Here is a 26,321-nt window from a genome sequence, read left to right as displayed (position 1 = left end):
GATCTATCTCTGCGGGAATATTGTTGGAAGAGCTTCGCGAAAGCATAAATGTAAGTCAGATTGCGCAGAATTTAAATCGTACGACTGAATAGACGCAGCCAGGTAAATTGAACGTCTAGTGGAACATTCCCAAATGGATATTTCTATGCAGTCCGCGGCGCAACCGTCACGGTTAGTATTCATTTCGCATGGTGACATACGGTATATTTACAAAAGAGCTCCCACGTAAAGGAGTGCTCTTGAAATATTATTTTTTCCGTAATTTTGTCCGAGTAATGCGTGCTGCTCGCGGCTGCAGCTTAAATTAATGCAAACGTAAGTGCGTTAACAAGATTGCTCGCAAGCATCTCCCGTGTTTTTAAACGGTTTCTAACAGTCTGTACGTGAGCGCATTGATAAAATTATGTTTGCATTTTAACGTCGCGCGCATTCGTTGCTGAATGTTTAACGTTACAAAACGTCGCATTACGTCAAACTCGAGAAATACTTCACGCAAAAGATCAGGCAAGAAATCTGAAATGTTAGATGTATGTTCAAAATAAGGCGTACTCTCGACCGTAATTGCTGCTGATTCGTATCATCAAGCCCGATTTTCCCTTTTCCTTTCCCCTTCGGGATTTGCATTCCTCGTGCTTGTTTCCCACGAACGAGCGGCCGCGAGCGTGCTCCGGTGTGTTAACGGTGAGGAGGATGTATTTCATGTATCTCGTATTATTCGCGTTCGCCACCGTTATCGACGACGAAGAGGGAAAAGACAAAAGCGCGAAATCGCGGCGACTTGTTTACGCGACATCGGCGCGAGATGCATGTTGCACGTTGCACATGATGATGAGAAACCGGCATAAAAATGGAGCGGGTCTCTCGAGGGTTTCCGCGAATGTATTCGCGAGTGTATACGGGTGGATGGAACAGCGATGGGGACAGCGGCAGTGCCCCGGCAATTCTCACGTGCATGTACGTGAATGCAATCCCGGATCACGGCGCACCGTCACCAGCAACGACGGCGACCCCGGGAAAAGCGCCGGAAAAACTTTAATGGATCCGTTTTTAAGGATCCGCAGCTGCGTCACGCGAGTCGCCGACCTCTCTCGTGTACCGTGCAAAAACCCACTCGAGTCAATGCTGCGGTCGATGGCGAGGGAGTGCAGCGGAACGGAGAACAAGGGAGGACGAGAAAGACGGTAGCACTGTGTACCGCGAGAGAGCGAAGTGAAGCGAGAGCAAAAGAGTGGCGACTGAAGCACGAGACAGATAATCGTGCCATTTAAACAGCGGTGCTCATCCCCCTCGAATTCGAGGTGGCACGACCGTCCCGCGGACAAGTGCCTCGTTCGGCCCGTAATTCGACTCGAGTGCGAATTATGCTCGCCGCTTCGCAGAACCGCGAGCGGATGGTATAATCCGCGTTTCCGCTGCTCGCGGGAACAAAATGCGGAAATCATGCCCGACGCGTCTAGTTAAAAGCACTCTGCTTCCGCATTTACGGACGCGCGAGTAATAATTCGCGAGTAATAATTGCGTTGCACGTTTCATTGACGATCAACAGTATCGATTAGCAGTCATCGGGGACCCGGAGATCCATTTTGTGCGAAATATTCCTGCATGCAGAGGTTGTACCATCCCGACTACGTATCTCGCGAAAATTGTTACAAGTCGTTTTCCCAAGCGGAAACGTTCGACGGATATCCCGAGCTGAGTGGTCCCCCGACTCCCCGATACGGACGCCAGTCTTTTCCGCGCGATAAGCTACACAACGGCTCGACTACGAGAAGAGTGTTGAAGGAAAAAGTTGGTGCGCTGGCGGAAACTTCGCCGAAACTTCCGACGATGCACTCCGCCGGGGATGCAGCTACGTACGTATGCGCGAGCATTAATCATCCTGTCCCGTAGGCGGCCGGTTGCAATTTTCCAATGAACGTCGTTTCGGCAGATTTTTCATCTCCTCTCCGCGGCGCGCCCCTCCTGATTCCGCTCCCAGCTCAGACTCTTCTCTTTCTCCTGACGCGATACATTCACGCGACTAACCGAAGACTAACTCAGACTAACGAAATTCGCACGTTTGGAACGAAACGCAAGTTCGGTTACACACGTGAAAGGAATAAACTTTCGTCCAAGTCTCGCCTGAGCGGCAGACGTCTCGCAAACTCGCTCGGAACAACGTTTATGACGATTGACAACTGCACAATTCGCACGTTTCTGGAAATATTCGAGCTCGACGAAATAAAATGTCGGATAAATACGGAAAAATACGGATTCATATATTCACGAAGAGCGACGACGCTCTCTACGGTCCGTTAAGTCCGGCTGAGGCTGAGGCGTCCCTGTCCTCTTCCTCTTTTCATCTCTTACACGCTCCTTTCCTCCCCCCATCATTCTCCCTGATTTCTCAGGAATTTTCGCTCATCCTTTCTCCGCTCATTTCTTTTTTTTCTTTATCTTCGTCCTTCGCGCCTTCTTCTCGCGCCTGCCGAGCACGGTTTAACTCGTAAAGCCTCGCCCACGGGGACCGGGACGCGGGCGGATGGGACCTCGTGCGAGAGGATGGGGCCCGGGTAATACCGTGTAATAAAGTATGCGAAATACAAGGCGTCGATCGAGCGACGCGCGCCTGAAAAATAATGGTCGGCTTTGTCCCGCGATCCGTACATGGGGCCCCTTCTTATTGGCCGATTAACGGTCGGGCATCGATCGGCGTAAATCCCAAAACGACGACGTTTCCTGCCCCTTTAGGCCCCCCTTTCGCCTTTCTCTCTCTCCCTCTGTCTTTCTCTCGCTTGCTCATACGTACTTGCATTTCCCCTGCATCGGTACCCACTCCAAATGGAAACGCGCGTGCGAACCTGCGAGCGAGCGAACGAGCGAGTCCCACCGCGTTGCACGAGCCTTTTATTGCTCGTATCTTATTGGAAACGTTCTCCGGCTGTCGCACACGGCACGTACCGCGACTCGCGACAATCGCACGAAACGACGCGACACGGCCGCGCGCAAACACGAACTTCACGCGTTATGAGTTAGGCGTTTACGCGCTGTCGATTGCACGATTCCCCCCCAATCTTGCGGCGCGGGATATGATGATACCTGTCATGCGAACGGCACACGCGATACGAGCGAACAATTTTTTCTCCCCTTATCCCCGTTTGCGATAACTGGGAATCCAAGTCGGCTTCGTAATGCCCCGCAACGTTTAATTCGTGTTCGCGAGCGACGATAACGCGCGCGAGAGACACGCGAGAAACTCGAGTCGAGCGCTAACGATTTTTAAAGAAGCAGCGTAGTCGCCGATGCAATTCTTTAATTTATCTCTCACGTGTTCGAGTTAACTCGGGAAACGCCATCCGCTTTAATTCCAAATTAAAGCTGCTGCGCTCGCGAGCGCGTGAAGCGTCCCAAAGCAGAAGACTCGCGAAGCGACATCGGAAAACCGATTTGCTGACAAGTTCCTTGCCGTCACACACAACTACGCCCCGTTACTTTACTACCACGTTTCGCTCGCTACTCTACGGGGATAATGCCCACTGTCGAAGATTACACGTATCCAACGGTATCGAGGATCGCCTCGTGGAAACGAGGAGCTCACGTCGAGCAGGCGCGGGCGCGGGCGATACAAGAATATTTCGTGCTCCCACTAATGGAAATTCCTCCGACAACCAGAAATGCACGAGGATAATATTAGGGTACTACCAGAGAGCTCCCGCTACGCGTCTATAGCAAAACACGCTCACGCGGTATTATATTAAAGCGTGTGTGAGAAATTTTGCATCTCTCAACAATGAAGATTTAGAGCAACGCATCGGAGGAACGATCGAGGAACCGAAAATTATCCCTTCTACGTATCATATTATCATATGTGTATATGATTAACGAGATCACTCTCGTTAATCCTCGCTGACGCGACGAATCGATCGTGCGATTAGTTTTGACGTCCGTGATGCATTTACATGCGTTGTATCAAAGGTGAATTTCAATTCGCGTAATGTGACGCCTCTCAAATGTCGATCTGCAACTTCGGCGGCGACATAAATGAATAAATGCTGGTCCCCCTCGCGATCAAAGCACGCTTCTAAATTGCATCCTCTAAACATAGTATCGGAAAAGCCCGATGAATCCAGAGGGTTTCGTCTGGTATCGCGCTTCAGAGCTTCTTCAAAGCGCGACGGCGACGTGATGTGCATGCGGGATTGTTACTACTGATCAAAAGTGTAACGCAAATATTCCAATAAATCCGATCAGGTGGGCGGTGGAGGGTCGAGAAGGACGGGATCTATCGCACCCTGCTCGCGCACCGCGTTATATCGCTCGCAATATAAATACCAATACCGCGTTATTTATTAAACAAATCAATGGGATCATGCATACGTGCACGCACACGCGTATCTCGTAATACACACGCAGAGACCAGGAGTTCAGGGAATCAAAAGTCGACGGTTCGCCAGCGTAGAGCGACGATGAGAACGCGATATAGAAACAGTGCTGCACGCGGTTTCAATAAAACCTCTCCTCGTTTCCATCCTTTTTTTCTCGCTATGTCCTCTACTTTCAATAAGGCAGGTCCTTCTGTGACTAGGTTGGTTTTCACTGGGAAAACGGATATATATCGCTTTATATTGGCTCGCAAGGCACCGGGACCCGGGAGTGGCTTTCAACGTCCTGCTCGAGAGGAAGCTGCTGGCGTGCAAGAGAGAGAGAGAGAGAGAGACAGACAGACAGACAGAACCACCCCTGCAGCGAATATCCCCTCTATCTTGCCGTGACGCTGGCACCGCGGATCTATTGTCTAAGCCCTGGGCGTTAAGTGTGGTTTAGCGCGGGATTAACGAGAGACCGTCTCGCGTCTCCAAACGAGACCGGGCGAAAGTACTACGACGGTTGCAGATTGCCTTCCGCGTGTGATCACGAAAAGCACATCAAGATTCGGAGAAATCCGGGGATTAAACTAACGTAAATTAAAGTAGCAAATTTATATCGACCATCATCTAAAAACCAAATATGAGCTCTCTTAATCCGATGTATATGAATATATTCGATGTCAGTTTTCAGTATCGATAACGGAGTAAGCTCAAAATCCACTATCAGCCAAAATAAAATATAGCACTCGTGATGTCGACAATTCGACTGTCGCGACAGTGAGACTACTCTCTTGCGCTCTTTCAAATATAACGAGTCTGTCGAAGTGCGGCAGAGGCCAATTGAACCGGACTCGTAGGACCGGAAAGAACTCTCTCAGCCTAATCACTAGTATTCCTCTACCACTCCCCTTCGTCCATTATGTCTCGCTGTCTTTATCTCTCTCTTTTTCTCTATTCATATCTACGTATTACATACATCGCGCAGAACTCAAGATATTCGCATGCAACGACCCAGACGTCGTCTTGCGACGATAAGCAGGCGGAGGACCGTCGCCCGTCTAAAGTTCAATCGCGGGGGATCGATTTCGGAGAGATTCGAGATCAGCACGCGCGGAAAGGAGGTACAATAAAAGCCACGGCGGCTTAATGCACATATCCCACTGTTTTCCTTCCTCTGCCGACGTCGACGCAAGATCCGCGGAAGGAGATAAAGCTAAACGAGCGAAGGGGGAAGGTAAATTCTCCCTACATTCTCGTGGCAGTATTAGAGAGCAATAAAATGCGAATTCGGATCGCCTGAGTGCTCGTAAGCCGGATATCGATGGTTACGTACAAACTGTTTCACATAAAATAGACGCGCGTGCTTACAAGACCGTTTACCCAACCAGATTTCGCCGGCCTCGCTGCTCTCGGCGTCTGATTTTTATCTCAACATCGAGCATCTCCTACGGCTTAATGATCATAACAAGCCGTTCCAGCGCGAGGCTTTATGCGAGGATGTAATTTTGGCCCTCTCTTAAATTATTCAAGAGATTTTAAATAAAAAAAAAACGACACCAGTATCACGGAGCCCAGACACGCCTGATGTAACACACATACATATTTAACATACATGATGAACATACATGTTTCGTGAATAATGTAGTAAAAAGGAAGATTTTTAATGTTAAAATCATACAAATCCATTCAATATTAATAAATATTAGCATGACAAGCAGTGTTCTTTTAATTTGTGCGAACGAGAAAAGAATTTGAGAGGTAAAATTAAAGTTTCCAGCGAATTTGCAACGACAGGTAGCAGCGATAATCAGTGCTGACAGACGTTTTCCGCGATAAAAGTAAGTACGCGGGCGCAAACCCGGCGCAACCGTTCGATTCTATTCTTGAATGGGACGAGCGCTTTATTCATTCGTCGAGCTATAGAAAGCAAAACTCAGCAGCGCACGTCGCTGAATCTGTCTTCGCACCGCCCGTTCTCGGCTCTCTCTCATTATTCTCGTTCTCGCAGCACCATCCGCCGCGGACAAATTCGCAAATTGCGGCTCTCGGCGAGAGTTGCCAGCGGAAGCGCAGCATTATGATTGCGCACAATTAGATATCGTCTATGTCAAGTGCAACGAAAGGGAACAGTTGTGACCGAGATGCGAGGCAGGGCGTCGCGTGTTGCGGGACAATATTTTTATGCAAATTCGTCCGCGATATCGTGCGCACGAAAATCAGCCTATCGCTAATTAAGTTAATAATTAAATGACTGCCTTATGCTTTAGTGTTTCCGTTTTCCAGCGTGTCTTATGCCCCTGCATTAAATCATTTCGCTCATAAATTCCGAAATTACACGTTACGTCCGACGATTAGCGATGAATAAATTTTCGATTTTTTCTGGCTCATAGACGACGTTCATTATCGTTAATATTATACGTTGTGTGTATCCGGAACGATGTCGAAGATAGACTATCCCGAACGTACGGCATTCATCAAAGTTAACAGTGCGTCCTTAGATGGCAATATCCAGAATAGACATAACTGTTTAGGAGAATCCGAGTGGAATCCGGATTCAAGAAGATGCTCGGTACCGAGCAGGTAAATATTTAATACCGCAGTCGACTGTCGTGCATACTCACGTAAATGGTTTGTGCAGCCTACCGGCGCATTAGTGACGGCTTCAAATTGACGATATTTCAATTGTATTATTAACGGAAACATCGAATGAGCACGCTTAAATACACACGTCCGGTACTAGCGCGCCCATTTTAACGTACGGACTTTTTTGGATAAATTTAGACTGGAAGTAAAAATTCCTCAGTAAAAACTCGATTTACATCATTTTGTGTTATATTTTTACTCAATACCTGGCAATTTACTCTTGAATCGAAAATTTAGCAAAGCTCAAATCACGAAATTAAGTAGAGAATATTGTGTCTTGAAGATTACTTCAAAAAAAGTAAAAGTCCTCAAAAATCTTTAAATGTTTTGATTAATATAAAACTATAAATATTTTTCTTAAGAAAAGATCAGCGGAACTTGTCACACCATATATGTATACGCGTAATCACGATTAATGGAAATATCATAGCGAGGTTGTTACTGTAAAGCGCATTCATCTGTTTACTCCGTAATTACTCTCGTAGTCCAATCGAGTAATCGAATCCTCGCTTTTGTTTCGCTTGGAATCGGACTAATACCAGCCGCAATACCAGTGGACGCGGACAAAGCTACCTTAAAGAACCAATTACGTAATTGCGCGATATCGGGATATTTTGCGCGACGTTTACTGAAAGGACGCTTCACCATAAATATCGACAAACAAATTAGGCATCAAATTATTAACCACTCGTGCAGGCAGAGGACTTATCTCAGTTACTCGATTGCTCTTCTCTCGTACCACGTTTGAACCGAACGAGAGTGGAATGTCTCATCATAAAACGACTAAAGCTGTACGAAACTGTGCGGACACCAACGAGACAATCGGCAAGGCATCGAGTACTTCTGATACTTGAAACAGGAAAGCGAGTTACTTGAGTCGCCTAATTATTTCGTTATTTCATAGGAACAATCGATCGAACCGAAGCAGTTAAATACCTTGACGTTAAATCCCCGGAGATAAACCTTGGGGACCGCCGCGCGACATGGCAAATTCGTTTGCCCGAATTACGACCGAAATGTTTTATGGTAATAACGTGGTCATGGTTCTAATTGGATCGCGCTTTCCCTCGTTACCAAGTAAAGCCGAGTAAATCCGAGACGACACGGCTGCTCGCGATAGCGAAGTAACTGTTCCGTCAATATGGAAGGGATGACGTTCTTCTCGCTTCCGGAGTTGTGTCGCACCGCGGATTGCATTCGGCGAAGATTAACGAGCAGAACGAAATCGCCCCTGATCGAACCACTTCTAATCCACTTCTAGCCGAAGTTCGCACGAAACGGGGTCTTTCACATCCGTGCGCCATTTTTCTTTCGCGCTGAATGATCCCCGGCGCGATTTTACAGTCCGCTCGCTATGCTTACTCGCCGGCGAATCCCCCAGGAACCGGAGCCACGTGTCCGTCTAACGCGTGCAAATGCGTTTCGTACAGGGAACCAATCGACCCTCGATAGCTACCCTGTAGCGTATCTTAAATACTTAGAGCAGGAATATTCGCGAGCTAGGCCGACGATTGCTTGCAATACCAGAATCGCTATCATTAGCTTCATTTTCTTAACGTATAAGAAATGTCGAAAAACAAAAATGATTTAGAGATCTGAAGGAAATAAATGTAAACGCATGATTTGAACAATTCCTTGAAGATCAAAATAGAGACGCATTTGAAACATCCTTTATATTTGCTACACTGTCTTTCCGCGAGGATTGCAAAATAAATAAATATAAACGTTTTGATAATCAGTGCATTCATCTGAGATGCGACCAATGTGATTCATATAAGCTGAAACGTATCATTTCACGTGTTATTAATTACATAGGCAGTAGGTAGCGTGCGAAGGCTCCTTAAGTTCATACCACACGTCATACACAGGCACGCAAGATGCGTTAAGCAGCGAAACGATATAATTGGATCAGCGATACACTTCCAATTATCTGTCCAGATAATCACTGATATCGAGGTACGTATCCTACACGAGAGCCGGGCTGCTGCATGTCAATCACGTGGTAATCTGCGCGGAGCTTCTCATTAACCAACTTTTCTCGCCGCGTCTCTCGGCTCTTCGTCATCGTTCGATATCCTCCCTTCCCGAGAGAAAGCCACGAACCTATCACCGAGTATGCGGCCAGCTTTTAATCATTGAGATCATTAACTAGGCGGAAGGCAGCTCGTATGGCGAGCCTGTACGTTTAATTATGTCCAAGTGCACTTTGCCATCCGGATGTCCATGTCTATCTCGCGCGTCAGCATCGACAATCTCGTCAGATTCGGTCCATCGAATTTTCGCGGCCAGCCACTGCATTTATCGATTTTGCTTTTTTTTCCTTTATGGCTTTTCGACTTTTTTCTTCTCTTTTTTCAACGAACGTTGGTAAAAACGTGCAACACGCGCAGGACTGCGTCTCCGTGCGTTAACAAGTCGATATTCACGAGCGGCGACTACATCGATTTTGGCCCTCGCGATTGCCCACCGCGTACTTGTGTAAATAATCAGGCTAACCACGCAGAACGATGTTTTATTCATCGGCCAGCCGGAGCGCGCGCCAGCAGGATGCGAAATTTTTAATTCACCATGAAATCTGACCGTCGACCGGAAGTAACCGTGTCGGCCGCCTCGCCGACGGTCGATACTCGCTGGAGATCGCGAAGTATTTCGGTCACAGGATCCTTTCGCGAGCAACCTTTTTTTCACGTTCGCCACTCGTATTCCCGTCTGTTGCAATTACGCGATTACGCCCGACGGGCACCATAATTGCGTTGTATATCTAACGCAAGATGGTCCTGTCACGTGCTCGAATCCAGACTCCTGCGATAGACTGCAGATGGGATCGGACTAACGTAACGCCGAGGCGATCGATAAAGTGTAACATTGTCATCTTGTTTCCTAGTCTATCTCGATATTCCTTTTTTTCTTATGACTCCTCTCTCATCCACGTTTCGATTAACTAATAACACAACGTTTGGCATTTGTCCCGCTACTTTTCGTCATTTACACTTGTAGTTTAATTAATAAATTAATTCACATCGAATATTAGAAAAAGCTGCGAGAAACAACTTTACGAGAGAAAAACTGACGCCCTTCGTGAAAGAATGTATCATTGCAAGCGAGATCGAGAGATCTCCCGTGGGCCTGGAAAAAACTCTACGCACGTTCTTACATACATAAAGAAGAGACCAATGTCCAGAGACGTTTGGCTTGCCGACTTGAATCGCGGTCGAGCGATATACCGAGCGGTATCGTCCTGGGAATATGTTCCGAATGAACAGCTCTGCATTCATCGCGCTCACGCGCGGCGGGGATCATAAATGAAATTGAAATACGTGCGGATAGTGCGCTGCTTGCAACGGGAGCGTTACTGTTACGAACTTGGATCCGTCTTCCGCGCCTGCACGTGACAAGGGTCTTCACGGCGTGATAAACACGGGTCTCTCGCGGAACACCGGGCACACTCGCTTACGTAACAAATCGGGCTCGATCGAAGTGGCGCATCCCCTTGCCCGGACCGGTCCTCCTCTGTCTTTCTCTCTCTCTTTCTCTTCCGTTTTATTTTCCCCTCTCCCTTACTGGTCCTCTCTTTTAGATGCACGCGCACAAAACATTTCCAGCCACGTGACCAATTTCGCGACCGAATGGCGACTCGTGCCTATTCCGTGCGCAGCCTGGGCCCCGACAAAAGTGAAAAGTGTTTTGTTAAGCGGCAGGAATCCGTCGTAATTAATGAACCGAAGAAGGGAACCGAGCGAGCGCGTTCGGAGCCCGGGGCAGGAACGCAGTCAGCGAAAGGCGAAACGACATCGACGTGAACGCGGAACTCGCGAATTAATCTCGAGGATTAACGAATTAATCCGCGCGGATCTTCGTCAGGCGCGTAGCGATTTTGACAGTATGCTTTAACGTTGGGATTTCACGATCGCGCAGCTGCATTTTATTTAGTTGCAGTCCGATGATCGATACGTTCTACATAGCGTGGAATCGCATTTAAAAGGATCAATAACGTTAATCAATAATGTCGCGATAAAAGCGTGGGTAAACGGGGAAGTATACTTTTTAGACTCGTGCATCGCAAAAATCAAAGTTAAGCAAACCAAATTTTAGCAAAAAACCTACTGCGCAAAATTTCTAATCGAAGAGGTACAGACGAAAGTAACGCAACAAATGTTAATAACATATTTTTCGTTGTTTTTCATTGTAGCTAACTTAATTAAGCTTCATGCTAGTCGAACGAATAATTTAAACTTTCAATGAGCAGAATGTTGACTCCAGAAAATTGTCTGCCCGTTAACAAGTAGGTATGTATTCATATTTGAAAATGAGCGTCTACATCAGCGAGCATTTACCTCGGCGAGCATCTATCTCTGCAAGCTTCTGCGAATTTCATTTGTAGCTGTTTCCATTAGTATTTATTATTGTATTTACTATAGTAACAATAATTTTGTTTGTAATTGTACAATTAACAAAATATGATAAACTATTATTGTAATTTATTAAACATAATAATAAATTTTCAATTTTCCCTCTTTTATATCCCAAAAAATTACCTCATGTTTAATTAAATGTCGTTTAATTCTACCATTAAGTACGAAAATCGGATGGAAAATAAAATAATATTTATATATTATATAATCGCAATACATTCGCGTGGTCACGCACGTTCAACGAGATATACGATTACGAGTGAGGTATTTATATAGATAAAGAAATTTCATCGGCTAATTTTATTCCGCGTCGCTTTTAACTTACGTTTGGACCACCGAGGGAAACGATAAAAACAGTTTTCCCGGTGCAACTAAAAATCAAACAAATCGCAGCTATTGTCGTCCGGACATCGAGTCGGATATCGAGCGCGACGATAACGGAGAACCGTAAAAACGTACAACGACGGGGGTGGATGTCTGGCGTCTGCGTTATCTTTATGACTCAGCGAAGGACCTATCGACCTGACTAATGATTCCCTCATCGCTCGCAACAGCTCGTTGCAGTCCGCCCCGCACGCGCGAGCCGATCCGAGCATAACTTCCGCTCGCCCGTCTGACCGCAAGGCCGGAGGTGATGAGAGAGAACATAGGGCCGTGTACAACGTCGACGTCGATCAGCCGGGGCTCTAACTTTCCGCATTATTCGCGTTAACGTACTGCCGACTGCAGGCGCGCGATGAACCATTATATTGTTTCGCCCGGCCGTGCCGCCCGCTTCGGTTTGAACCCTATTTCCTGGTTTCCTCGCGTCGTCATCCTGATACGAGCGATCGGATCAAGAAATTGGCAGTCAGAGTGATGATTCGGCAGGACCACCCGCGCAGTCAGTGCAAAATTCGAGGGAATCTCTATTTCTCGTCCATACGGGAATGAAGACGTTCGGCGCGCGAACTTAACTTGATAAAGCTAAACGAGCTACGCGAAAATTGCCCGAGCCTCTGGAGGGCTATATTTATCGCTAACACTTCGCTAACACTCCCGCCTGCCCGACTCCTACGTGCCGCCTACAGCGAACGGTCCCATTAATCGGGCAACATTAATCCCATTGACACCCGACCTATCTTCAACGGTGGAGGATCGCGGTGCAGCTTCGTTGCATCAGGTGAAGAGAGAGGAAGAGAGAAAGAAAGGGAGACAGAGAATAGCCTGATGCGTCTCTTAAAGAACCGGGAGGTCAACCACCTCCATTTGTCAATGCCGAAGTGGTGTCCCGAATACACGAGAAAGGGAAAGAGAGAAAGACAGTGAGCGAGGGCGGAAGCGAGGAGGAGGAGGAGGAGGAGATCGTTCCTATCGGTTTTCCCACGAACACGATGATTCTCGGCGTGATGGTGACTTAAAGACGTCCCCGCGGCGACGGTACGCGCTCGCCTGCGAAATACACGACCGAGCGAGCAAGCAACCGCTGAATTGGACGCGACGAGAGAAGTGTCCGAAAGGATGAGGCGAGAGGAAAGAAAATTGAGAGAACGAGCAGAGGAGAGGAAGACGGATAGAAATGGGAGAGAAGCAGAGAGAGAGAGAGAGAGCTGGTCGGCTCAAAGAAGGCCTAAGAACGAGTCGGGGGTCTCGACCGAGCGATGAACGGCTCGTAGACCCCGACACTCGGCCCATCGTCGAGAGGTCCATAATGCACGTAACACCCTCTTCAGAGTTCCTTATTCACGCGGTGCGGCCTCGTGAAAGCTCGTAATGTCCACGACCGGGCGGACGAGATGCGAGAACGCGTCCCCGCGAACATGCAGCGTCCGGCCTTTCCTCTCTCTCTCTCTGCCTTCTCTCTTCCTCTTTCTCTGTTGCGCGCCTATAATTACCAGACGTTAATTACGCGATGAATACGCGCGCGCCACAGGAGAGGCGCATCTCTCGAGACAGTCGTGAGCTTTCAAGGGTAATGCGGCGGGCATTCCGCGCGCCAGATGGTGTGTGAACTTTGTTTCACTCAGGACGAGAACACGTCCGTCTTAATCAAACTGAAGAAAAGCGGGCGAAAGTACCTCGTAACGTTTTTGCGACCAGCAATTCACGGGCGAATAATAATTTAATGTCGTATCGACGCTCGCGACGGATTTCCTTCACGTGGTTTGGAGTGAAAACATAATTATGCCTGCCGTTGCAGAAACTTCGTTAAAATAGCGCACGAGGGGACCGCGTGGTCTTTTCGTTAAACACGCCAACCGCGAATGCGTCTGAGTCTTCCAATACGGTCGTTTTTCAAACGCGAAGCCCCGATTGACTGTGAACACGGAGCCTGCATCTAAACACAGACTTACTAAAGCGAGAGTTTCCATGGAAGCGTTCTTATTCACTCCACGATTCATTCATCACGCTCCTGACAGATGCGCAATAATAAAGAACCGCAGAATTCTTCCAGTCTTTCAACTGACGGTAATCGACGTGAACGATTCAACAGATTTTTTCTGTTATCCCTTTCACCATCGGAATTCCCTGATGGGCTTTGTTTTTACTTATTCTGCCTCCCTCCGAGGAGTTTAATGCAATCGTAAGAGGCATCCCATAAAACCATTCAAAAATATTATATATTATATCAGTAAATCAAGATATGACAAGATATTAAAAATTGTGCATGAATTTCTAACGAAACTTTACGATTCCTCACGCACGGATGTCTTGAACGAGGTTTCAGATGTCTCATATATATAGCACGTATAAAATCGTAGTGATTCGCGGCGGATTAATTAGCGAGGAAGCCACGACGGGGAGATTTTCCTAGCAGATGTACCAGCTGCTAATGCAGTATCGAGTGACGCAAGATCGACGGTAACTTCGAGCGGAGGAATTCCTCTCCGGTTCCCGGTGTGTCTCAGTTGGATTTCTACCTCTTCTCGCGACACAATACCACCCTCCGGAATTCCTCTCGACGACGCTCGATCGAACGCCACCCGATATTCCATGATACCGCCTACGTCTACTAGGTAGCTATAAGCATCGCCATTCCCCCTGGGCACGCGCGTGTAGTACAACGAGCGGCGTACAATATAGCGACACACGCAACACGTATTGCCCAGTATAAACGCGGGGATCGCGATAGATGAGCATAGGAACGAGTGTTTAAGAAACAGGCCGCGACGTAAAAGGCGCACAAAAGGTGACAAATCGCGAGCCGCGAATGAAATACGACGGGACTCGGTCCTGGCCGGTGTAACTGCATATTTACCGCCATAAGGCCACGGATTTTGCCACGGCCCGGCGCGATATCGATGGCGGTAGATTAATTTAACGGCGCGAGGCGGCCTCGAGTGGCCCGGTAATTACCGTCGTCGTCGGGATAAACGGGGTGGAGTATTCGCCTGCTCGCTCGCGGTATTTCGAAACTCGCTTCGATAATCGCCACCGGCGCGGCTGAATAATAAACGGCGGAACGCCGAAAATCGCGGTGGTGCGCTTCTCCTCGAAGAGTATCCGCTCTTGCCGCCTATCACCCTTTCGTGTCGTCGTTTAAATAATTAGGAACATGCGAACCGAAGGGTCGAACGTAATGACGTGTAAAACGCCAATTTCATTTACGCCCACGCTAATTTTACATTGACGATCAGCCACTGACTGGCCACACGCGATGCGAATACCGCGGAATGGAAAAACGTACGTTAATCGAATAGTAACTTTCGGCGGTAAATGAAAATTCTTAAATAATTGCAAATTGTGACTCGATCTATTATAAAAAAGTACTTACTTTTTTAGTACATAGAAATTTTTATAAATTTAAAAACTATTTGCAGCACACTTGTATTACACAAGCGCTTGCAAATATCTTAATTAATGTATAATTAAACCAAAAGACTTGCTAATAGTTGTATAATTACAACGGATGCAAATTAAATTGCGATTTGTCCATCGGCGAGCATCGGGAATTAAGATCGCGCGCTAAGAATGCGACAAGAACAAAGAGGAACGGGAATAAAACGGAAAAATGTCTTAATTGCGAACGTCGCCGAATCCGATCGCGCGTTCTTGATTTTGCAATGAGCGGCTCTCGGCCGCGAAATTACGGAGGAAGCATGGTTTATTGGCCGGCTCGGCAATTAAATTGCAGTTTATATTGAGCCAGTCTGGGAAATCCATGAAGGGTCGTTGCCGGGTCAGAGGGAGAAAGAGGAAGGGAGAGAAAGAGAGTGCAGCGAGGTGCAAGGGAGGAACCCGGGGCAAACCTCCGCAAACGCGACGGACGACCCATCGTTTGCAATTAAATCAAACCAAATTACGCGCAGGAAAATGAATAATTATCGGAGATACAAGAGACACGAGCTAGAGCCCGAGGCCAATGCATGTCGTCAGAGGCTTCGCAGCGACTTCCTGCAAATTGACCATCCGAATTGAACACCGGGGTACCACAGGTGAATGCACTTATTCATCTCCTCAAGCTTTATAAGGAAAATTGTGTAACTTTCCGGTAGCAACTTTTTCGAAAAAAGAAGTCGATACAATACGAATTTCAATCCAATTAACAATCAATACATATTAAAATTACGAACTTTCATCGCGTGCTTTTAGCGAGTAAAATTCACGCTGGTACCACAGAATGAAACTTGATCTATTTAATAATTTTCTAAATTTAATTTTTATCTTTGTGTACTGCCAGCTTTTCAGAAATTAATTGCATCGATATTCTTCAGTTTCAGGTAGATTCTGCACCAGCGATTTCTGTCGATATCGTTAATTACAGCGAAACTGTCGCGAGTGATAATGACGATATCAAGCGGTTCGGTGTCGGTACGTCTCGATTGCGCCAGAAATTAAAAATCCCCGGATGTGACTTGGTCTTGCGATGGAATTACAGGCCGAACCCCGAGCTGAATGGTGAATAACTCATTTATTGCGGGGAAAAAATCGACTCGGCCGGGTTCTCGTATCCGGGCGTTCCATTACCGATCCGTCCGTTTATTATTCGTTGCTCGTTTCGACGCGAGTCAGTGCGTTACGCAGCGTATTAACGTACATGTAATATGATTCGAGTTATTTCGCCCGTCGACCGTCCGAAATCTGGATTGACCGTACGCAGAGAGAGCGACGGATATAATTAGAGAACATAGGGGTAAAAAAATATACACTCTGGTAAACCGATAATATGACGGATGGTGTATCGTCGACGTGTCGCGTAATCTCTGATGATCCATCGATATTTGACTTCTCATTACCGAGATACACAAAATGGAATACCGTCTGTAAATTTTCACGTGTGATAAAGGAAGAACCCCTTGTTCGTTCATTTATTTCTCCGACGACAAATAATTTTGCGACATTAAAATTAAATAAAAGCGATGTAAATGATTCCCTGATCTCCTCTACACTAGTTTCTATAGAAATGTAAAATTTTGCATTTCTTAAAATGTATGTTATTTATACTTGAATATTGTAATCGATCAGCCTTAAGCTTGAAATATTGCGTCAGTCTCTTGCAACATATTTAAGCAACAGGAAATAAAATACCACAAATTTTTTATTCGCCGTAATTCCAAATACTCCTTATTGGCATATTCGCAAAAGTCATTGCATGCTGTACGAATTGTAATTAAAATCGAGCGAACGTTACATTATCGGAACGTAATATTATTAAAAATCACAATAACGATACGAAATATGAGCTGTGGGATTATTTTTGGCACACATACAGCGCGACGAGTTTTATTATTACAATATCAGAAAAATATTCTTTACGAAAGAAACGAACGGTATTGTTTCTGTTGCGATAACAAATCTATCGAGCAACGAATAAACGAACGAAGCAAATTTGCATATTAAAAATCAAAAAATAATCGTCGCACTAATAAAGATACACTCGGATACACAACTCGTAAGATCAATATCGACAAGGTACGAAAATATGTTATAATCACAGCGGATCGGAGAATTCTGTATGACGCGAAAAAGGAGGAACACGCAGCTGTTCGAGGATGTTTCTCCGCAAAGATGCATTAAGAGATTAAAAGGAGCAAGACGCTGGGATGAGATCACACGAAGAGGAAAACATGAAGCAGCCTACGACGTACTTGCGACTGGTGCCCGAAATTTTACGAGCGTCCGTGAACCCGATACGAGAGCTGAATAGGTCGCGTGAAAATGCCAGAGATGCACCAGACACAGGACAAGTCGGACAGCTGCCGGGATGAACGCGTCGCCGAGATCATGGCCCGACAAAAATTTCTGGCAAAGTAATCATCCGCTGAAAACCAGGGGACTTTAATTCGAATATACGGCTCGGGAGCCTCGACGACTGTCACGACGACCAACGTTTCGCGGGCGGAAAAAGGATGTTGGAGGAAGAAATCGCTTTGATTCTGAAATCGGCGTATTATCACGTACGCATCTTTCTCTCCTGATTTTCATCCAAGAGAATTTTAAATAATATAATAAAACCTAAATTTTGATTGTAGAATGTTTCATGATGCGACGTGTCGTTTCATCTTTCGGACGAGAACACCGAGTTCTCTTTTACGATGCTCTAATATCCGATATTAGTATATTTTGGCAATTAAACCTTGTATCAAAATTCGCATGAAGTCAAGTTACGTATAGACAAATCTGCCGGAACTCGTATCCGGCTCCGTCAACCATCGGCCAACCCCACAAGCCAAAGTCAATAGGTAATATTGCCTGTTTAGAGCGAGCCAGCCGGCCGTGGAGAATGCTCCTCGTACAAAATGAAACACCGCGCCACCCTCGCCGCGCGTTTCCGCTCCTCTTTCGTTTGATCGCTACGTCCGTTTGCGTCCCGCAAATTTTGCATCGCTAATTACGGTAAACATGCGAAACAGTGTTGTAAAGAAATAGCGTTAATTCTTGCACCTAATAAAATTGGTGCGCAAACTGAAACGCTGGAAGAAATATATCGTTCCATTTGCGGTATTTATAATCATGATCACAAACTAATATTTAAAACTTTTAATAAACACTATGTATTTTTATTATACATTTTGAATTCATTTATCTTGAGAAATAAAACATTTATGAAAACATCTAAACTGTGCATTTACATTTACCCATTCAGCATTCTCATAAGAAACTCTAATATCCTATGTAGCAACAAACATAATATGCTACATTTTGCATTTTCTCCATCTGCGTAAGGGGGTACGGACACGTTACTTTACAGCGGTTGCAAGGCCGACCTTTTACGGAATATACGCCACGTAAAGCCGTCGGCCGGCTTTTGCGCCGGGAAATATTACTTAAGTGCGAGCGGCTTAAGTAACGTAGTGCATTTTTCAGTGGTGGCGCGGCCGAGTTTTCTAGGCGCAGGCAACGTTGCTTAAAAGCACCCATTGTTAACGGGGTTAAACATTAGTTCGGCCTCGGGGTTAGGTGCTCAATTGGAAAATTCTTCAGCGAGGCGGAAAGCCGCGAGAAGAAGAAGAAGACCATCCCTTCTGTTTCGCGCTATCTCATCTCCGCGGGCACTCTTACCGCACTCGACGGATGGAACTTCCTCGAGGACAAGTGATTCGTCTCTGCTCTTTCTTGCATCCTTTCCCCGATACTCGCGCAAGACACGCGGTCCCACTTTCAACGAGCCCTAAACGAAGACCGCGAAAACAGGCAGGGAGGGGCGGGGCGAGAAGGCGGGCGTCTCGCTGAAATTAGAGTAGGACCTCCCCTAGATCCGAAGAGCCTCAAGAGCCAGCACACTCATCAGCGATGCGACCTCTCCAATTTTCTCTCCTCTGCACGCCGTGATTTCGTCTCCCGTCCTCTCCCACCACCCCCTTGTCCGAAACGTCGTTTCTGTCACCTACGTTCGTTTCCCACCTTTGCCTATCGATTGCCGTACGGTAAGTTACGTGCACCCCGAGCGCACCTCCCCCGCGATAAAGTAACTAATTGCCAGCGTGTTCTGCGGTTGAAACGGTGGTACCGAGTGTAATCCGCGCAACGAGTTACCTCGCAATATATAGATAGTAATAAGTTACGTCGCGCCGAATATCGCCAGTGATAAGGCGCCGGGGATGCACACTGTAATAACAATAAGTTATATCGGTGCAAATACACTTTGCTGCACACTGCACGTGCGGCGAGCGGAAGTGATACATTTTGGAATTAATTGTAAGAGTTCACCATGAGTGTCATTATGCCGCTGTGATTCGCGATACGTCGAACGTCATGTAGGACGAGATATAATATAATATATCGCGTCAGGTTACGTTGAATATACTTTGTTGCAAGTTACGTCGGTATACTTTGCAGTGAACTAACTTGATACGCAAACCGAATACATTTTGAAATAAGTTATGACAGTCCGCCGCGAATGTTCTTGCGGTTAAACATAGTTTCGGATACATTCCGCTTCGAGCTATCTCTGGCCCCAAAATACAGTCTACCTCGCGATAAATTACACCGCTCCGAATTTTGCAATAAACCATATTGTTTCAAGCGTGTTCCGCGATGCGTTACCTCGCCCCGAACGAGGTCCGCGAGCGGTGTTTTCGCGTATGAAAATCTCGAATGTAAAAATAAATATTATATTGCCACAAAAAAAAAGAAATTACTCGGCGCGATATATGTTCCGTGCGATAACCAATTATTATCCGAATTAATCCGAGTCGCACCAAATTACAATATCCCAAGTCACCTGCTGCAAAACAATCTTCGCGAGGTTCGCGCTCAAAAATAACACACGAGAGAATTGCCCATTCAGATGCTGCAATCGATTGTTCTCGTTCGAGTGTACCTTATGCTCTAAATTAGATCTCGGATACAATCCGCGCGGTAAGCAACCCTGATTCGAATATTGCTTCGCATACATCATATGCGCGCGCGATCGGCGGAGCGGAAATGGAAGCGCAATTAATAGAACAGCTGGAAATATTCCGTTGATACGAATTCCTCTCGTTATACCGCGCATTAATTCTTGCCGTTCCTCCTCCAGGGAGAGGAAGGGGGCACAAGGGGGCGGACACGAGGGGGAATGGAGAAGAGAGGAAACCGAGACATCACGAGAGGACGTAGCGGGCTGCTGCACTTCACCGATGCACTCGTAGCGAGTGACTGCGCTCTCCAAGATGTTGACGTTTAAGCGCCTACTTGAAGAGGTGGGTCTTCTTCAACGGAATCGTGTGTCGCGTTCTTCAACCTTTCACGGAAGCTGCGCCAGACTAACGATCTTCTCGTCGAGTAGCCGAACACGCTGTTTTTACCACGCGAGTGCTGGATACCGTGACGAAATTGCACCGCTGTCGCAAGTTTAAGTTTATATCTCGCTAGATTGACGTGACTTTTATCTCTTTTATTATTTTTCTCGATTTCGCCGCGATTTATACAATACATCGGCCGCGTTCATTGTCTATCGTTGGACGATTATTAATATATCGCAATACCAATTAGAGGATATTTAATATCGCGACTAACAAAATGTGTTATAAAACTCGATTTTACAGCTGGATTTTTATGGGAAGAAAATATAGCTTTATCTGTGTTTCTGTGAAAATGCATGGCGCGCGGAAATTTATATACGCGGATATTAATATGCCCGTTTAATTCTTATTCGCGCGAGTGCTCATTATTTTTCCAATAAGATTTTAATTTTAATAATAGATGCTATTTGTGATCGATAGAACGCAGAATATATTTGTCGTCTGAACATTATTCATATCTATAGTTTATTATTATCTAGGAACATCTACTTTATTTGGGTGCGGTATTTCTATTTACACGACAAACGCGCATACATCGCATCCGGATATTACAATCCTTTCGTTGCGGCAATTATAGCAACTGCGTGCAATCGTGCACTGCGGCTACGTATAATTGAATAATCCAATAATTATAGGAAAAAATAGCCATTATACACACAACGTTCCGCCATCGCATATCGACGTTAACGTAATTGCCAGGCGAAAAAGGTGGCTAATGCAATAATCAAACGGGTCGCGTTACGCAATACCGGGATATAAGCGACATTTCATCGAGTTTTATCGGAAAATATCACATTTCACGAAAAATCACGGTAAACGTTGCTTCATACGCTCATACGTATTGTATAACGGGGATGCAATTCCCGGAGTCAATGTTATTCGAACAATTGATCTCTCTTTCTCTCTCGCTCCAATGCATTCGCTCAAATATACATGAAATTTAATTGATATGCACAGGGAAAATCATGTGAGACTGAGGGACGTATCGGTCCATATAGTCCACACACATGCTCCGGGTACGAGAGAGGCATGGAAAATAATTTTTCAAAATCAATTTCACTCACCAGAACTCGCAGGGTGGACGTCGTCGCGGAAATGGAGCACCTCAGCGGCGTCCGCAGGACGGCGCGTCATCATCGATCGCTGGATCCTCCGCCTTCCGCGTCACCCTCGTCGTCCCGAGCAGCCTCATCGCTGGTGGCGGTCCCTCGACGATTCCCGGAGATTGCACACTCGCGGATTCGCGATCGCGTCCACCGCCGAGATTGCCGGAGCACGCGCGCGACCGCCGGCGTCGCCCGGACAACGGCGGGAATTCGAATCTCGGCGGGCGCGCGATTCACTCGGAGTCGGTCGCGTAAATCCGCGCGTCGCCCCGAAATACTCGATACGCGTGATACGTCGAGGAACTCGCGCGAATGCCTCGCCGATAGTCCTTTAGACGAACGCGGATTTCGCCGAGTGCGCCATGTTAGCTCTCGTCGGCGCGATCTTCAGGCCGTTGCACAGAAGCGAGGCGATATCGTTCGGTTGCGCCGCGGGAATGGCGCGTGCACGCGACGCGGTAATCGACATTTTGCAATTGCGTTGCGAGTAATAATCTAAACAATAATCGAAACGCGAAAACTGCGGAACCATCGTACCCGTCGCGCGCACCGCGCGTCCACCATTTCCATCCGATCGACCGCGCGCAACTTCACTGTGCTGGCGCGCAGTCACTGCAACTTCGCGCGCGTGTATCCTCGCGCGGTCACGTGACACCCCGGGCGATACTCGAACTGTGCCAGCTTCGGGTCTCTGCTCAGGACGAAAAACAAACTTGAAACTTCGCGCGAAAACACCGAATCGCGACCGGCGACTCGCGATACATTAACGTGCGTGAAATATCGATACCGTGATGCGGCCGCGAGGCCCGAGCGCGCAGTGCCGCGTTGATCGCGATTTCGCGGGCTCCTTCGCCTCCTCTCGGGGTCGCGCGTCGGCGGAACAGCTCGAAGGCGCACGAGATGCGCACGTCGCGGCGGCTGCGCGTGCACTGCCCCGTACTCGGTTCCCGTTCGGATGCTCTCCCCTCGCCGCGTCCCTCCACGCCCCCGACCGACCGACCGGCCGGCGTCCGCCACGGAAGCGAGCGCGTACGGGACCCCATGCCCCCCCCCCTCCCGCTCTCCTACGTTTTGTCTCTCGTTCACCGTCCGACTTACGCGCACCGCGTAAGTCCCATCTTCGTTCTTCCCCGGCACGCTTTCCCCCTCGTTCCCTACGTATTCTATTTCTCGCTTTCTCTCTCTCTCTCTCTCTTTTGTGCTCAGGACTCGTCAGCTCCTTCGCCGCACCGTGCACCCACAGAAAAGATTTCTGGACTTAATGCTATTACTCTTTAATCTATCATAAAATAAGATCGCTATAGCGACAATCATATTTATTATTGAAAAGAAGCATATTTTAATTTTGAATAGAAAATTCGAAAATCTAGATTCAAATAATCTTGGTGCTATCTCATTAATTTTCTCAGAAGGATTTAGATAAAAATTTGTAGCAAGTTCAAAATAATCTTGATTTAAGAATATTGTGAGATCTAAAAGACATCTTATTCTATTCTTGTAAGAGAATTTGTAGAATCTGCACAAAACGGCCAATATTTATGTGTTGCAATCGAAAATCGGGAAAGTGTTTCTGTGTTTCTGTTATTTACAATGAATAAGTGCAATACTCTACAAGAAATATTAAAAGGTATGGAAATGTCTTATCTCGAATCTTATTTCTCAAGTAAGTATATTGTATATACTTACTTACATTTCCATATCTTTTAATATTTCTTGTAGAGTATTGCACTTATTCATTGTAAATAACAGAAACACAGAAACACTTTCTCGATTTTCGATTGCAACACATAAATATTGGCCGTTTTATCGAAATAAAGGACGCGGAAGCGCCGAGTCGACGAGCGACTGTGAGAAAATGATGCGTCGACATCGACAAAGCCTACTATAAAGTGGCGCTAATATCAAATTATTCTACATACAAGAATATATAAGCATAAATTTGTACATGTTACTCTTGTCTGAAGACAGTAAGACAATCTTATTTAATTCGAGAGAGAAGAATAGAAATTACTGATTTAAATTAAAAATTGTTTTATTTTTATATTTTTTATACTTGTAATACGATTAAATTAGTCAAGAATATTTTTCGTCTTGTTATCAGAAATCCTTTCTGAGGGTGTGCAACAATATCCCGGGGATATGACCGCATTGTCGAAAATTACCGTAATTTTTTTAACGGAGAAACGGAGGAACTTACCGAGGAAGGAAGTCGGTCCGAGGAAACGTTTCTCGTAATGCGTCGCGATGTGCTCGTCAACGGCACTTGAACTGATAACTGATCGGTCAAGTGCAGCAATGTTTGAACTCATTTCATATTCGAAATATTCAGATATCGCATTCGCGGGCAACTTCATACCGATGCGATAGTTACTTTCCACTACGTGAATCAAAATCGTTGATTTCGTGAGCGTCGTGGAGAAAAACGATTGATTGTCGTAGAGAACCGTGATTGTCGGGGAAATCCGTTTGTTCCCCTCGAGTGCATATCGTGCGACGCGTTTGGAACGTGCAGGTGATACGTAAGAAGGCGCCTAAAAGTTTTTCGAGGCGCCGAGAGGCGAGGAGGCGACTACGCGCAAAGTGAGGTTACGGACGTCGAACGTGTCGGTCGCGAGTGTATGATCAACGCTTGTACATCTTTGCTGATGCACGTTGTTTCCTTTCGATGAGAAAAAAGCGCGAGTCTGACAACGAACGAGTATATACCTGCTTTTGAATATTATTACGCATTAATGCGCGAATTTTAATAATTTTAAATTATGATTCCAATAATTTATTATAATTTATGTTTCCAAAAGGTTAGGAATCGTACTTTCCTGACGGCTGAAGGAAGATTGGGTAATTATGTACTTTAACGGACCCAGCCCCGATGACCTTGACCTTGACATATGTTGTCAAGGTCACCCTCCTGAGTGACCTTGAAGAAGTTTTAGCCGTCGCTCGTTGTTTGTTAAAAAGTTATAAACAAAGAAAGTTTAATGATTTCGCACGAATTTTTAGCTGTTCACGTGAAGCAAGAACATGATACTGACATATATTACAAAGGTTACCTTCCCGAATAACCCGCACTAGGTTTTAGTCGTCGATCGTTGTTTATGGAAAAGTTATTAACAAAAGAAATTTCGAAAATATAGTAGTTATTTTGAAAGAATATTGAATATTGAAAGATATAAACGACGAATATGTATATGAACGAAGAAAGGAAAGTCATTTAAAGCAGTGAAATGTTAATATATAGAATAGTTTCTTTTAATATAAGTACAAATTATTCTTCACTTTAACCAAAAGCACAAACAATTAAATACAAAGTATTCTCTGCTTTAACTTAACCTAACCTAACCTAAGCTAAAATTCCATCAAATATACTCTTTCGTAAACGTATATGGTATCGTAAAATTATGCTTTATTCATTAAACATTTTTGTTAATAACTTTTTAACAAACAACGAGCGAAGGGTGAAACCTAGTGCGGGTTATTCAGGAAGGTGACCTTTGTAATATATGTCAAACTCAAGTCCTTGCTTCGCGTGGACAGCTGAAAATTCGTGCAAAATTATTAAACTTCTTTTGTTAATAACTTTTTAATAAACAACGAGCGACGGCTAAAACCTCTTCAAGGTCACTCAGGAGGGTGACCTTGACAACATATGTCAAGGTCAAGGTCATCGGGGCTGGGTCCGTTAAAGTACATAATTACCGAAGATTGTACCACATACCAGAAGTGAACGTTACAGACGTGAAGTTACCACAAGTGCAGTGAAAAGCATTGGCGACGACTGGGGTGAGTCAGATTGTTCAGCGCATGAATGGCAACGAGAAACGTTCAGTGGGCTGGGTTCGAGGAAAACTTACGCCTTTCCAAAATAAAATCGCACGTTCCTATCATCGCGTCAGCGTGCTACCTGCTGCGAATATTTACATCGCGCGCTGCGAGCCTTGATCAGCAGATTTCCCCCCTTACTCGTCCCAGATATAGGTATCTCGATGCGCTTTACGCATACATTTGAAGGGAAATCCCCCTGCAACCCTCCCGTCACGTCTCAGCAGCGTGAACGACCGCGAAAAGTAAATTCCACCTCCGCCCGCGTGATGTTACCGTATTTCCGGTTTATCTCTCATCTCCGAACGCGAGATGCTATTTTTAAACGCTAGTTTAGCAACGTTATATCACGAGCTTACGTTACCGAGGAGTTCTGTGTAACGCGTGTGCGTAACGAATACTGTAATTAACGTAAACATTAATTGTTAATTTACATTAAGGAGGAGTACATTAAAGAAACAAGCTATGCAGGTCTACTCTCCGGTCTATCCGAGATATTCCCCGAGTAACGTTACGCGATCGGTGACAAAGACCAAAACGCTCAGTTCTCAGAAATTTTCATCCCGTCCTCGTTACCGGTCTCGCTCCCGCGAGCAAGAGGCTTCCAGGATGATTGTTCGTGACCGCAGCTGCGCTACCGAACTGAGAGCTGCAGCGCAGGAAAGCACAATAACCGGATGAAAATTACGAGGCGCGATATCAAACCGAGCGGCGCGATAATCCCATAGAGTTCTCGTCCGTAATCGAAGAAGACAGTGTAGACGAGAGCGACTTTAAGGAGCCGTCGCC

General features: G+C 46.1%; 1 protein-coding gene across 1 annotated transcript in view; it reads right to left on the bottom strand.

Annotated features, from left to right (window-relative positions):
* LOC109611550 overlaps positions 1-22,643 on the bottom strand; it is a 117,127-nt gene extending 94,484 nt beyond the window's left edge. The window contains exon 1 of the mRNA XM_020034401.2: positions 21,672-22,643. The gene's annotated coding sequence lies outside the window, so the exon portion shown is untranslated. The remainder of the gene's footprint in view (positions 1-21,671) is intronic.
* Between the last annotated feature and the right edge of the window lie 3,678 nt (positions 22,644-26,321).

Source organism: Ooceraea biroi, chromosome 5 (assembly GCF_003672135.1).
Source record: "Ooceraea biroi isolate clonal line C1 chromosome 5, Obir_v5.4, whole genome shotgun sequence".
Lineage (NCBI taxonomy): Eukaryota > Metazoa > Arthropoda > Insecta > Hymenoptera > Formicidae > Ooceraea > Ooceraea biroi.
The sequence above is the reverse complement of the archived record's forward strand: the minus strand, read 5'-3'. Positions and strand labels throughout refer to the sequence as shown.